Here is a 15359-nt window from a genome sequence, read left to right on the forward strand (position 1 = left end):
TTTCAGATTTTTCATCATGAGTGTATAGGAATGCCAGAGATTTCTGTGCATTAATGTTGTATCCTGCTACTTTACCAAATTCATTGATTAGCTCTAGTAGTTTTCTGGTAGCATCTTTAGGATTCTCTACGTATTGTATCATGTCATCTTAAAACAGTGACAGCTTTACTTCTTCTTTTCCGATTTGGATTCCTTTTATTTCCTTTTCTTCTCTGATTGCTATGGCTAAAACTTCCAAAACTATGTTGAATAACAGTGGTGAGAGTGGGCAACCTTGTCTTGTTTCTGATCTTAGTGGAAATGCTTTCAGTTTTTCACCATTGAGGATGATGTTGGCTGTGTGTTTGTCATATATGGCCTTTATTATGTTGAGGAAAGTTCCCTCTATGCCTACTTTCTGCAGGGTTTTTTTTTTTATCATAAATCGGTTTTGAATTTTGTCAAATGCTTTCTCTGCATCTATTGAGATGATCATATGGTTTTTCTCTTTCAATTTGTTAATATGGTGTATCACGTTGATTGATTTGCATATATTGAAGAATCCTTGCATTCCTGGAATAAACCCCACTTGATCATGGTGTATGATCCTTTTAATGTGCTGCTCGATTCTGTTTGCTACTATTTTGTTGAGGATTTTTGCATCTATATTCATCAGTGATATTGGCCTGTAGTTTTGTTTCTATGTGACATCCTTGTCTGCTTTTGGTATCAGGTGATTGTGGCCTTGTAGAATGAGTTTAGGAGTGTTCCTCCCTCTGATATAGTCTGGAAGAGTTTGAGAAGGATAGGTGTTAGCTCTTCCCTAATGTTTGATAGAATTCACCTGTGAAGCCATCTGGTCTTGGGCTTTTGTTTATTGCAAGATTTTTAATCACAGTTTCAATTTCAGTTCTTGTGATTGGTGTATTCATATTTTCTATTTCTTCCTGATTCAGTCTTGGCAGGTTGTGCATTTCTAAGAATATGTCCATTTCTTCTAGGTTGTTCATTTTATTGGCATAGAGTTGCTTGTAGTAATCTCTCATGATCTTTTGTATGTCAGTTATTACTTTTCCTTTTTCATTTCTAATTCTATTGATTTGAGTCTTCTCCCTTTTTTTCTGGATGAGTCTGGCTCATGGTTTATCAATTTTGTTTAACTTCTCAAAGAACCAGCTTTAATTTTATTGATCTTTGCTATCATTTCCTTCATTTCTTTTTCATCTCTTTTTGGTCGGATTTTTATGATTTCTTTCCTTCTGCTAACTTTAGGGGTTTTTGTTCTTCTTTCTCTAATTGCTTTAGGTGCAAGGTTAGGTTGTTTATTCAAGATGTTTCCTGTTACTTAAGGTAGGAATGTATTGCTATAAACTTCCCTCTTAGAAGTGCTTTTGCTGCATCCCATAGGTTTTGGGTTGTCATGTCTCCATTGTCATTTGTTTCTAGGTACTTTTTGATTTCCTCTTTGATTTCTTCAGTGATCACTTCGTTATTAAGTAGTGTATTGTTTAGCCTCCATGTGTTTGTATTTTTTACAGATCTTTTCATGTAATTGATATCTAGTCTCATAGCATTGTGGTCAGAAAAGATACTTGATACAATTTCAGTTTTCTTAAATTTACCAAGGCTTGATTTGTGACCGAAGATATGATCTATTCTGGAGAATGTTCCATGAGCCCTTGAAAAAATGTGTATTCAGTTGTTTTGGGATGGAATGTCCTATAAATATCAATTAAGTCCATCTTGTTTAATGTATCATTTAAAGCTTGTGTTTCCTTATTTATTTTCATTTTGGATGATCTGTCCATTGGTGAAAGTTGGGTGTTAAAGTCCCCTACTATGAATTTGTTACTGTCAATTTCCCCTTTTATGGCTGTTAGTATTTGCCTTATATATTGAGGTGCTCCTATGTTGGGTGCATAAATATTTACAATTGTTATACCTTCTTCTTGGATTGATCCCTTGATCATTATGTAGTGTCCTTCTTTGTCTCTTCTAATAGTCTTTATTTTAAAGTCTATTTTGTCTGATATGAGAATTGCTACTCCAGCTTTCTTTTGGTTTCCATTTGCATGGAATATCTTTTTCCATCCCCTTGCTTTCAGTCTGTATGTGTCTCTAGGTCTGAAGTGGGTCTCTTGTAGACAGCATATATATGGGTCTTGGTTTTGTATCCATTCAGCCAATATGTATCTTTTGGTGGGAGCAGTTAGTCCATTTACATTTAAGGTTAATATTGATATGTATTTTCCTATTCCCATTTTCTTAATTGTTTTGGGTTCGTTATTGTAGGTCATTTCTTTCTCGTGTGTTTCCTGCCTAGAGAAGTTCCTTTAGCATTTGTTGTAAAGCTGGTTTGGTGGTGCTGAACTCTCTCAGCTTTTGCTTGTCTGTAAACATTTTAATTTCTCCATCAAATCTGAATGGGATCCTTGCTGGCTAGAGTAATGTTGTTTGCAGGTTCTTCTCCTTCATCACTTAAAATATGTCCCGCCACTCCCTTCTGGCTTGCAAAGTTTCTGCTAAAAGATCAGCAGTTAACCTTATGGGTATTCCCTTGTGTGTTATTTTTCCCTTGCTGCTCTTAATATGTTTTCTTTGTATTTAATTTTTGACAGTTTGATTAATATGTGTCTTGGCATATTTCTCCTTGGATTTATCCTGTATGGGACTCTCTGTGCTTCCTGGACTTGATTAACTATTTCCTTTCCCATATTAGGGAAGTTTTCAACTATAATCTCTTCAAATATTTTCTCAGTCCCTTTCTTTTTCTCTTCTTCTTCTGGAACCCCTATAATTCGAATGTTGGTGTGGTTAATGTTGTCCCAGAGGTCTCTGAGACTGTCCTCAGTTCTTTTCATTCTTTTTTCTTTATTCTGCTCTGCAGTAGTTATTTCCACTCTTTTATCTTCCAGGTCACTTCACTGTTCTTCTGCCTCAGTTATTCTTCTATTGATCCCATCTAGAGTATTTTTAATTTCATTTATTGTGTTATTCATCATTGCTTGTTTCATCTTTAGTTCTTCTAGGTCCTTGTTAAATGTTTCTTGCATTTTGTCTATTGTATTTCCAAGATTTTGGATCATCTTTAGTATCATTATTCTGAATTCTTTTTCAGGTAGACTGGCTATTTCCTCTTCGTTTGTTAGGTCTGGTGGGTTTTTATCTTGCTCCTTCATCAGCTGTGTGTTTTTCTGTCTTCTCATTTTGCTTATCTTACTGTGTTTGTGGTCTCCTTTTTGCAGGCTGCAGGTTCGTAGTTCCTGTTGTTTTTGGTGTCTGTCCCCAGTGGCTAAGGTTGGTTCAGTGGGTTGTGTAGGCTTCCTGGTGGAGGGGACTAGTCCCTGTGTTCTGGTGGATGAGGCTGGAGCTTGCCTTTCTGGTGGGCAGGTCCGTCTGGTGGTGTGTTTTGGGGTGTCTGTGTACTTATTATGATTTTAGGCAGCCTCTCTGTTAATGGGTGGGTTTGTGTTCCTGTCTCGTTAGTTGTTTGGCATAGGATGTCCAGCACTGTAGCTTCCTGGTCGTTGAGTGAAGCTGGGTGCTGGTGTTGAGATGGACATCTCTGGGAGATTTTTGCCATTTGATATTATGTGGAGCTGGGAGGTCTCTTGTGGACCAGTGTCCTGAATTTGGCTCTCCCACCTCAGAGGCCAGCACTGACTCCTGGCTGCAGCACCAAGAGCCTTTCATCCACATGGCTCAGAGTAAATGGGAGAAAAAGTAGAAAGAAGGAAAGAAAGAAAGAAAGAAAAAAGAAAGAAAGGAAGAAAGGAAGGAAGGAAGAAAGAAAGAAAGAAAGAAAGAAAGAAAGAAAGAAAGAAAGAAAGAAAGAAAGAAAGAAAGAAAAAGAAAGGAAGGAAGGAAGGAAGGAAGAAAGAAAGAAAGAAAGGAAGAAAGGAGGCAGGGAGAGAGGGAGGGAGGAAGGAAAGAAGGAAGGAAGGAAGGAGTGAAGGAAGGAAAGAAAGAATATAAAATAAAATAAAGGTAAAATAAAATGAAGTTATTAAAATAAAAAATAATTAGTTTAAAAAAATTAAAAAAGAAAAAGAAAAAAAAAGAACAGACAGATAGAACCCTAGGACAAATGGTGGAAGCAAAGCTATACAGACTAAATCTCACACAGGCATACACACACACACTCACAAAAAGAGGAAAAGGGGAAAAAATCATAAATCTTGCTCTCAAAGTCCACCTCCTCAATTTGGGATGATTCGTTGTCTATTCAGGTATTCCACAGGTGCAGGGTACATCAAGTTGATTGTGGAGATTTAATCCGCTGCTCCTGAGGCTTCTGGGAGGGATTTCCCTTTCTCTTCTTTGTTCTCACAGCTCCCGGGGCTCAGCTTTGGATTTGGCCCCACCTCTTCATGTAGGTCGCCGGAGGGCGTCTGTTCTTTGCTCAGACAGGACGGGGTTAAAGGAGCAGCTGATTCAGGGGCTCTGGCTCACTCAGGCCGGGGGGAAGGAGGGGTACGCAGTGCGGGGCGAGCCTGCGGCGGCAGAGGCCAGCATGACGTTGCACCAGCCTGAGGTGTGCCGTGTGTTCTCCTGGGGAAGTTGTCCCTGGATCACCGGACCCTGGCGGTGGCCGGCTGCACAGGCTCCCCGGAAGCGGGGGTGTGGATAGTGACCTGTGCTCACACACAGGCTTCTTGTTGGCGGCAGCAGCAGCCTTAGCATCTCATGCCTGTCTCTGGGGTCCGCGCTTTCAGCCGCGGCTCCCGCCCGTCTCTGGAGCTCCTTTAAGCAGCGTTCTTAATCCCCTCTCCTCGCGCACCAGGAGACAAAGAGTTAAGAAAAAGTCTCTTGCCTCTTCAGCAGGTCCAGACTTTTCCCGGGACTCCCTCCCGGCTAACCGTGGTGCACTAGCCCCTGCAGGCTGTGTTCATGCCGCCAACCCCAGTCCTCTCCCTGCGCTCCAACCGAAGCCCGAGCCTCAGCTCCCAGCCCCGCCCGCCCCGGCAGGTGAGCAGACAAGCCTCTCGGGCTGGTGAGTGCCAGTCGGCACCGATCCTCTGTGCGGGAATCTCTCCGCTTTGCCCTCTGCACCCCTGTGGCTGTGCTCTCCTCCGCGGCTGCAAAGCTTCCCCCCTCCGCCACCCACAGTCTCCACCCGCGAAGGGGCTTCCTAGAGTGTGGAAACCTTTCCTCCTTCACAGCTCCCTCCCACAGGTGCAGGTCCGTTCCTATCATTTTGTCTCTGTTTATTCTTTTTCCTTTCGCCCTATCCAGGTACGTGGTGACTTTCTTGCCTTTGGGGGGGGGTCTGAGGTCTTCTGCCAGTGTTCAGTAGGTGTTCTTTAGGAGTTGTTCCACGTGTAGATGTATTTCTGGTGTATCTGTGGAGAGGAAGGTGATCTCCACGTCTTACTCTTTTGCCATCTTCCCCCAAGAACCTGTTGGAAGATTTTTAACCACAGTTTCAATTTCAGTGCTTGTAATTCGTCTGTTCATATTTTCTAATTCTTCCTATTCCATCTCAGAAGGTTGTACATTTCTAAGAATGTTTCCATTTCTTCCAGGTTGTCCATTTTATTGGCATAGAGCTGCTTGTAGTAATCTCTCATCATTCTTTGTGTTTCTGCAGTGTCAGTTGTTACTTCTTTTTCACTTCTAATTTTATTGATTTGAGTCTTCTTCCTTTTTTTCTTGATGAGTCTGGCTAGTAGTTTATCAAATTTGTTTATCTTCTCAAAGAACCAGCTTTTAGTTTTATTGATCTTTGCTATCGTTTTCTTCATGTCTTTTTCACTTATTTCTCATCTGATCTTTATGATTTCCTTCCTTCTGCTAACTTTGGGGGTTTTTGTTCTTCTTTCTCTAATTGCTTTAGGTGTAAGTTTAGGTTGTGTATTTGAGTTGCTTCTTGTTTCTTAAGGTAGGAATGTATTGCTATAAACTTCCGTCTTAAAACTGCTTTTGCTGCATCCCATAGGTTTTGGGTTGTTGTGCTTTCATTGTCATTTGTCTCTAGGTATTTTTTGATTTCCTCTTTGATTTCTTCAGTGATCTCTTGGTTATGAAGTAGTGTATTGTTTAGCTTCCATGTGTTTGTATTTTTTACAGATTTTTTCCTGTAATTGATATCTAGCCTCATAGCATTGTGGTCAGGAAAGATACTTGATACGATTTCAGTTTTCTTAAATTTACCAAGGCTTGATTTGTGACCAAAGATATGATCTATCCTGGAGAATGTTCCATGAGCCCTTGAGAAGAAAGTGTATTCTGTTGTTTTTGGATGGAATGTCCTATAAATATCAATTAAGTCCATCTCATTTAATGTATCATTTAAAGCTTGTGTTTCCTTATTTATTTTCATTTTGGATGATCTGTCCACTGGTGAAACTGGCGTATTAAACTCCCCTACTATGTTTGTGTTACTGTCGATTTCCCCTTTTTTTTTTTTTTTTTTTTTGCCATACGTGGGCCTCTCACTGTTGTGGCCTCTTCCGTTGCGGAGCACAGGCTCCGGACGCGCAGGCTCAGTGGCCATGGCTCACGGGCCCAGCCGCTCCACGGCATGTGAGATCTTCCCGGACCAGGGCACGAACCCACGTCCCCTACATCGGCAGGCGGACTCTCAACCACTGCGCCACCAGGTAAGCCCCGATTTCCCCTTTTATGGCTGTTAGTATTTGCCTTATGTATTGAGGTGCTCCTATGTTGGGTGCATAAATATTTACAATTGTTATATCTTCTTCTTGGATTGATCCCTTGATCATTATGTAGTGTCCTTCTTTGTCTCTTCTAATAGTCTTTATTTTAAAGTCTATTTTGTCTGATATGAGAATTGCTACTCCAGCTTCTTTTGGTTTCCATTTGCATGGAATATCTTTTTCCATCCCCTCACTTTCAGTCTGTATGTGTCCCTAGGTCTGAAGTGGGTCTCTTGTAGACAGCATATATATGGGTCTTGTTTTTGTATCCATTCAGTGTGCCTGTGTCTTTTGGTTGGGGCATTTAATCCATTGACATTTAAGGTAATTATCGATATGTGTGTTCCTTTTACCATTTTCTTAACTGTTTTGGGTTTGTTATTGTAGGTTTTTTCTTTCTCGTGTGTTTCCTGCCTAGAGAAGTTCCTTTAGCATTTGTTGTAAAGCTTGTTTGGTGGTGCTGAATTCTCTTAGCTTTTGCTTGTCTGTAAAGCTTTTAATTTCTCCGTCAAATCTGAATGAGATCCTTGCTGGGTAGAATAATCTTGGATGTAGGTTTTTCCCTTTCATCACTTTAGATATGTCCTGCCACTCCCTTCTGGCTTGCAGAGTTTCTGCTGAAAGATCAGCTGTTAACCTTATGGGGATTCCATTGTACGTTATTTGTTGTTTTTCCCTTGCTGCTTTTAATATTTTTTCTTGTATTTAATTTTTGATAGCTTGATTAATATGCGTCTTGGCATGTTTCTTCTTGGATTTATCTTGTATGGGACTCTCTGTGCTTCCTGGACTTGATTAACTATTTCCTTTCCCATGTTAGGTAAGTTTTCAACTTTAATCTCTTCAAGTATTTCCTCAGTCCCTTTCTTTTTCTCTTCTTCTTCTGGGACCCCTATAATTCGAATGTTGGTGCATTTAATGTTGTCCCAGAGGTCTCTGAGACTGTCCTCAGTTCTTTTCATTCTTTTTTCTTTATTCTGCTCTGCAGTAGTTATTTCCACTATTTTATCTTCCAGGTCACTTATCCATTCTTCTGCCTCAGTTATTCTGCTATTGATCCCTTCTAGAGAATTTTTAGTTTCATTTATTGTGTGTTCATCATTGTTTGTTTGCTCTTTAATTCTTCTAGGTCCTTGTTAAACGTTTCTTGTATTTTCTTCATTCTATTTCCAAGATTTTGGATCATGTTTAGTATCATTATTCTGAATTCTTTTTCAGCTAGACTGCTTATTTCCTCATTTGTTAGGTCTAGTGAGTTTCTACCTTGATCCTTCATCTCCTTTTTTTTCTCTGTCTTCTCATTTTGCTTAACTTACTGTTTTTGTGGTCTCCTTTTTGCAGGCTGCAGGTTCAAAGTTCTTGTTGTTTTGGTGTCTGCCCCCAGTGACTAAGGTTGGTTCAGTGGGTTGTGTTGGCTTTCTGGTGGAGGGGACTGGTGCCTGTGTTCTGGTGGATGAGGCTGGATCTTGCCTTTCTGGTGGGCAGGTCCACATCTGGTGGTGTGTTTTGGGGTGTCTGTGACCCTGTTATGATTTTAGGTAGCCTCTCTGCTAATGGGTGGGGTTGTGCTCCTGTCTCGCTAGTTGTTTGGCATAGGGTGTCCAGCACTGTAGCTTGCTGGTCATTGAGTGGAGCTGGGTCTTGGTGTTGAGATGGAGATCTCTGGGAGATTTTCGCCATTTGATATTATGTGGAGCAGGGAGGTCTCTTGTGGACCAATGTCCTGAACTTGGATTTCCCACCATAGAGGCACAGCCCTGACACCTAGCTGGAGCACCAAGAGCCTTTCATCCATACGGCTCAGAATAAAAGGGAGAAAATAAAGAAAGAAAGAATGAAAAAGATAAAATAAAATAGAGTTATTAAAATAAAAAATAATTATTAAAAATATTTTTAAAGTAATTAAAAAAGAAACAAAGAAAAAAGAAAGCAACTAAAGCAAAAAAACAAATCCACCAATGATAACAAGTGCTAAAAACTATACTAAAGGAAATAAAACAAAAGAAAACGGACAGACAGAACCCTAGGACAAATGGTAAAAGCAAAGCCATGCAGACAAAATCACACACAGAAGCATACACATACACAGTCACAAAACGAGAAACAGAGGGAAAATATATATATATCGTTGCTCCCGAAGTACACCTCCTCAATTTGGGATGATTCGTTGTCTATTCAGGTATTCCACAGGTGCAGGGTACATCAAGTTGATTGTGGAGATTTAATCCGCTGTTCCTGAGGCTTCTGGGAGGGATTTCCCTTTCTCTTCTTTGTTCGCACAGCTCCCGTGGTTCAGCTTTGGATTTGGCCCCGCCTCTGCGTGTAGGTCGCCTGAGGGCGTCTGTTCTTCGCTCAGATAGGACTGGGTTAAAGAAGCCGCTGATTCGGGGGCTCTGGCTCACTCAGGCGGGGCGGAGGGAGGGGCATGGAGTGTGAGGCGGGCCTGCGGTGGCAGAGGCCAGCGTGACGTTGCACCAGCCTGAGGCGCGCCGTGTGATCTCCCGGGAGAGTTGTCCCTAGATCACAGGACCCTGGCAGTGGCGGGCTTCACAGGCTCCCAGGAAGCGGGGTGTGGATAGTGACCTGTGAACACAGGCTTCTTTGTGGCAGCAGCAGCAGCCTTAGCGTCTCATGCCCATCTCTGGGGTCCGCGCTGTTAGCCGCAGCTCGCGCCCGTCTCTGGAGCTCCTTTAAGCAGCGTTGTTAATCCCCTCTCCTCGCGCACCAGGAAACAAAGAGTTAAGAAAAAGTCTCTTGCCTCTTCCACAGCTCCAGACATTTTCCCGGACTCCCTCCCGGCTAGCCGTGGCGCACTAGCCCCCTTCAGGCTGTATTCACGCCGCCAACCCCAGTCCTCTCCCTGCGCTCCGACCGAGGCCCAAGCCTCAGCTCTCAACCCCGCCTGCTCCAGCGGGTGAGCAGACAAGCCTCTCGGGCTGGTGAGTGCCGGTCAGCACCGATCCTCTGTGCGGGAATCTCTCCGCTTTGCCCTCCACACCCCTGTGGCTGTGCTCTCCTCCGCGGCTCCGAAGCTTGCCCCCTCCACCACCAGCAGTCTCTGGCCGCGAAGGGGTTTCCTAGTGTGTGGAAACCTTTACTCCTTCACGGCTCCCTCCCACTGGTGCAGGTCCCGTCCCTATTCTTTTGTCTCTGTTTTTTCTTTTTTTTCTTTTGCCCTACCCAGGTACGTGGGGGGGTTCTTGCCTTTTGGGAGGTCTGAGGTCTTCTGCCAGCATTCAGTAGGTGTTCTGTAGGAGTTGTTCCACATGTAGTGCCGCGGACCAGCCGGAGAGAGAGGATCTCTCTGCCCAGGGTCAGAAGGGAAGGGGTAAGGAACTGAAATAGCACCGACGAATGGGGTCAGAAGGACCAAGACAACTGATGGTTGCAAGGCAAATTTTATTATGCTACAGTTGCAGGTTATATAGACTAGAAAAGGGAAGGTTGCCAGATGGTGGTTTACATTATCCAATGACTGTCTCGGCTCAAGGTTAACTTCCCTGGGAGAAAACCCATAAACCCAGAATCATCAAAAATAACCTGCATGTGCAGGGGGGAGACAGCTTTGCTTGTCTCATTTTACATTCTTTCTGATTTCTGGGCCCTGGTGATTTATCTCCCATGGAATGGAACAAGGAGGGGAACAAGTAGGGACAGTCCCTTCGAGCAGCGGCGGCATGCCTGGCATGTCCGCAGCCTGCTCTCAAGGCTGACTGCTTCCCACAATGTAGATGTATTTCTGATGTATTTGTGGGGAGGAAGGCGATCTCCGCGTCTTACTCTTCCGCCGTCTTGAAGCTCCTCCAAGACATTCTCCTGATAATCACTTCAAGATTATTGAGAACCAGCATCAGTGAGAAACCTTGTTCAAACATACATGATACAAAATACAAAGCAAATTTTAACACAACTGAGAAGTTTGCAGTAGTTGAAATTACATTTAAAGACTTTAACAGCTCTTTCTTTCCTTTTACTGACAAAGGAAATTAACTTTTCAAGTTTTTCAAATAATGGTGAAGCTCTAATTTTTAGAATTCAAGTGAACTTTTTCTTATCGAGGTGAAATTAACATAACACGTGATTAACCTTTTTAAAGTATACAATTAAGTGACATGTGTACATTCACAATATTGTGCAACAAATACCTCTCTCTAGTTTCAAAACCTTTTCATCACCCAGGAATAACACCTCATACTCATAAAGTAATCACTTTCCTTTCCCCTCTCCTTCCAGCTCTTGTCAACTACCAACCTGCTTTCTGTCTATTTGGATTTGCCTGTTCTGAATATTTCATATAAAAGGAATCACACAATATGTGATCTTTGTGTCTGGCTTCTTTCACTTAATGTTTTTGAAGTTCATTCAAGTTGTAGCATGTCACAATACTCCGTTTCATTTTATAGCCGAATAATATTCCACTGTATTTGTTTATCCATTCATCTGTTGTTGGCCATTTGTGTTGTTTTCACCTTTTGGCTACAGTGAATGTTATGAACATGCATGAACAAGTTTAGTTTGAGTGCCTATTTTCAGTTCTTTGGGGTATGTGCCTAAGAGTAGAATTTCAGGGTCATATGGTAATTCTACATTTAACTTTTTTGAGGAATTGCCAAACTGTTTCCACAGAAGCTGTACCATTTTACAGTCCCACCAACAATGCATGATGGTTCTTATTTCACCTCGTATTTGTCATAATGGCCATCATCAAAAAGACCACAGATAACAAATGCTGGTGAGAATGTGGAGGAAAGGGGACACTTGTACACTTTTGGTGGGAATTTATGGTGGAAATTTACCAATTTACGGTACAGCCACTGTGGAAAACAGTATAGAAGTTCCTTAAAAAACTAAAAATAAAACTACAATATGATCCAGCAATTCCACTCCTGGGTATATATCTGAAGAAAATGAAAACACTAATTTGAAAAGATACATGCTCCCCAATGTTCACAGCAGCTCTATTTACAATAGCCAAGACATAGAAGCAACACAAGTGTCTGTCAACAGCTGAACAGGGAAAGAAGATATGGTCTATATATACAATGGAATACTACTCAGCCATAAAAGAATGAAATTTTGTAATTTGCAACATGCTGGATTGACTCACAGATGCAGAGAACAAACTAGTGGTTACCAGTGGGGAGAGGGTGGAGGGAGGGGAAGACAGCAGTAGGAGATTAAGAGGTAGAAACAACTATGTAGAAAATAAATGGGCTACAAGGATGTATGGTATAGCACAAGGGATTTGGCTAATATTTTATAATAACTCTAAGTGAAGTATAATCTATAATATTTTGAATCACTATGTTGTACACCTGAAACCAATATAATATTATCAACTATACCCCAAGTGAAAAAAAAAACCATGAAAAATCTGAAATAAACAAACCAACTTTCCACCTCAAGGAACTACAAAAAGAATAAACAAAACCCAAAGTTAGTAAAAGGAAAGATATAACAAAGATTAGAGTAGTAATAAATGAAGTAGAGACTAAAAAGACAATAGAGAGGATCAATGAAGCTAATAGCTGATTCTTTGAAAAGATAAACAAAAATGACAAACTTTAGCGAGACTCCCTGAGAAAAGTAGAGAGGACTCAAATAGAATCAGAAATTAAAGAGCAGATATTACAACTGATACCACAGAAATACAAAGGTTCATAAGAGATTTCTATGAACAATTATACCCCAACAAAGTGGACAACCTAGAGGAAATGGATAAATTTCTATAAACATATAACCTATCGATACTTAATCATGAAGAAATAGAAAAATTTCAACAGACCAGTAAGGAGATTGAATAAGTAACCAAAAGCCTCTCAACAACAAAAGTCCAGGACCTGATGGCTTTGCTGGTGAATTCTACCAAACATTCAAAGAAGAAATAACACCAATCTCTCTCAAATTCTTCCAAAAAGTAGTAGAGGGAGGAACTCTTTCAAATGTATTTTACAAGTCCAGTATTCTCCTGATACCAAAACCAGACAAGGCTGCCTGCCACAAGAAAAGATAATTATTGGCCAATATCCCTGCTGAACATAGGTAAAAAAAAATCCTTAAAAAAATATGAGCAAATCAAATTCAACAATACATTAATGGGTCATACACCATGATCAGCTGGGATTTATTCCAGGGACCCAAAGATTGTTCAACATTTGTAGATCTGTCAGTGTGATACAGCACATGAACAAAATGAAGGATAAAAATCATGTAATCACTTCAACAGTTGCAGAAAAAGCACTTGACAAAATTCAACATCCACTTATGAAAAAAACTCTCAACAAAGTGGGTATAGAGGGAATGTACTTCAACATAACAAAGGCCATATATGACAAATCTATAGCCAATATCATACTCCATGGTAAAAAGCTGAAAGCTTTTCCTCTAAGACCAGGAGCAAGGCAAGGATGCCTACTCTCACCACTTTTTAAAAACAATTTATTTATTTATTTGGTTGTGCCGGGTCTTACTTGTGGCAGGCAGGCTCCTTAGTTGCAGCTCGTGGGCTCCTTCGATGTGGCTCCCCAGCTGTGGCATGCGGGCTATCCAGTTGTGGCATAGGAACTCCTAGCTGCATGCATGTGGGACCAGGAATAGAACCCAGGCCCTCTGCATTGGGAGCACAGAGTCCCAACCACTGTGCCCCACCAACCACGGAAGATCCTCACAAAAATGGGTAGAAGATCTGAATAGACATTTCCAAAGAAGACATACAGATAGCCAACAGATACATGAAAGGATACTCTACTGCATTAACAATCAGGAAAATGCAAATTCAAACCACAGTGAGACACCACCTCACACCTATTAGAATGGCTATTTTCAAAAAGACAACAAATAACAAATATTGGTGAGGATGTATAGAAATGGGAACACTCGTGCACTGTTGGTTGGATTGTAAATTGGTGTAGCCACTGTGGAAAACAGTACAGAGGTTTCTCAAAAATTAAAACTAGAACCACCATATGATCCAGCCTTTCCACTTCTGGTTATTTATCCAAAAAAAAAAAAGAAAAGAAAAGTAAAGAAAACACTATTTCAAAAAGATATATATACCCCATCCGCATTGCAGCATTATTTATAATAGCCAAGATATGGAAACAACCTAAGTGTCCATTGATGGATGAATGGATAAAGGTACACAATGGAATATTATTCAACCATAAAAAAGAATGAAATCTTGCCATTTGCGACCACATGGATGGACCTCAAGATCATTTTGCTATGTGAAATGAGTCAGACAGAGAAATATAAATACTGTATGATCTGTCTTACATGTGGACTCCAAAAGAAAATCTTGAAAACCAAGCTCATCTATATAAAGAACAAATTGATGGTTGCCAGAGGTGGAAAGTGGGGTTAGGAGGAATGGTTGTTTGTTTTTTTTTCAGTTTAAACAAATAGAATAAAATAATTAAAAAATATTTGGGGGGCTTTCCTGGTGGTGCAGTGGTTCAGAGTCCACCAGTCAAGGCAGGGGACACGGGTTCGAGCCCTGGTCCGGGAGGATCCCACATGACGCGGAGCAGCTGGGCCCGTGCGCCTGGAGCCGGTGCTCTGCAACAGGAGAAGCCACCGCAATGGGAAGCCCACGCGCCGTGGCGAGGAGTGATCTCTTCTCGCCGCAACTAGGGAAAGCCTGTGCGCAGGGACGAGGACTCAACGCAGCCAAAGATTAAATAAATAAATAAATTTATTAAAAAAAAATCGGGGCGGGGGCTTCCCTGGTGGCGCAGTGGTTGAGAGTCCGCCTGCCGATGCAGGGGACGCGGGTTCGTGCCCCGGTCCGGGAAGAGCCCACATGCCGCGGAGCGGCTGGGCCCGTGAGCCATGGCCGCTGAGCCTGCGCGTCCGGAGCCTGTGCTCCGCAACGGGAGAGGCCACAGCGGTGAGAAGCCCGCGTACCGCAAAAAAAAAAAAAAAAAAAAAAAAAAATCGGGGCAAGAGCAGTAAAGATGGAGCTTCATCATGTACAATCCTCAATCCACGTGGGTTGTTTTCAGCTAATGATGCTATCTCATAACATTTTTTTTTCCTCATCAAATAGATGTGTCTGTTCTTTAAACATGAAGTTCAAACAGTGGAGAGGAAAGTGCTCTGAGTACAGTCAGAGGACCAAGTTCTTGACCTGGCTGTGTGATCTGGGGCAATTCTTACTCTTCTATCATGACATTCCTTCTACATTCCCAAATTTAGCTCATCTTCTCAGAGTGACGGACCCAAGGCAGGCCTCAAATTTCTTTTGTTGATTCATTACTGGGTCCATTCATTATATTGCGCATAGTATTTTAACCCTTGGATGTGTGAAATATATTAGGGCCATCCAGGCTACAAACGAGAGCAACAGAATTAAAATTCTAAAATTTATTCCACTACTTTAAAATCACTACAAATGTTCCTCCTGTTTTGATAATCCATTGATTATCAAAAATAATGTTGGCACGGTTGGCAATTGAAGAGTCTACAAGTATACCAATTATTGTTTGCTTTAAAAGACACCATTCTTAATCCAAAAAATAACACAAATGAACTTATTTATGAAACAGAAACAGACGCACAGACATAGAAAAGAAACTTATGGTTACCAAAGGCGAAAGGAGGTAGGAGACAGATAAATTAGGAGTTTGGGGTTAGCGGATACACACTACTATATAAAAAATAGATAAAGAAAAAGGTCGTGCTGTATAGCACAGGGAACTCTATTCAATATCCTGTAATAAA

At 41.4% G+C, this 15359-nt stretch overlaps 1 long non-coding RNA gene across 3 annotated transcripts in view; it reads left to right on the forward strand.

The window, feature by feature from the left end:
• Positions 1-3916: 3916 nt before the first annotated feature.
• Positions 3917-15359, forward strand: part of LOC117203022 (uncharacterized) — an 82667-nt gene continuing 71224 nt past the window's right edge. For 2 of the 3 annotated variants that reach the window (XR_007470016.1, XR_007470015.1), the window contains exons 1-2: positions 3917-5160; positions 7980-8030. This is a non-coding gene — a long non-coding RNA (uncharacterized LOC117203022). Of the gene's footprint in view, positions 5161-7979; positions 8031-9407; positions 9578-15359 lie in introns of all 3 variants that reach the window. The other variant, XR_007470014.1, reaches the window with a different exon arrangement.

This window comes from Orcinus orca, chromosome 11, assembly GCF_937001465.1.
Source record: "Orcinus orca chromosome 11, mOrcOrc1.1, whole genome shotgun sequence".
Taxonomy (NCBI): Eukaryota; Metazoa; Chordata; class Mammalia; order Artiodactyla; family Delphinidae; genus Orcinus; species Orcinus orca.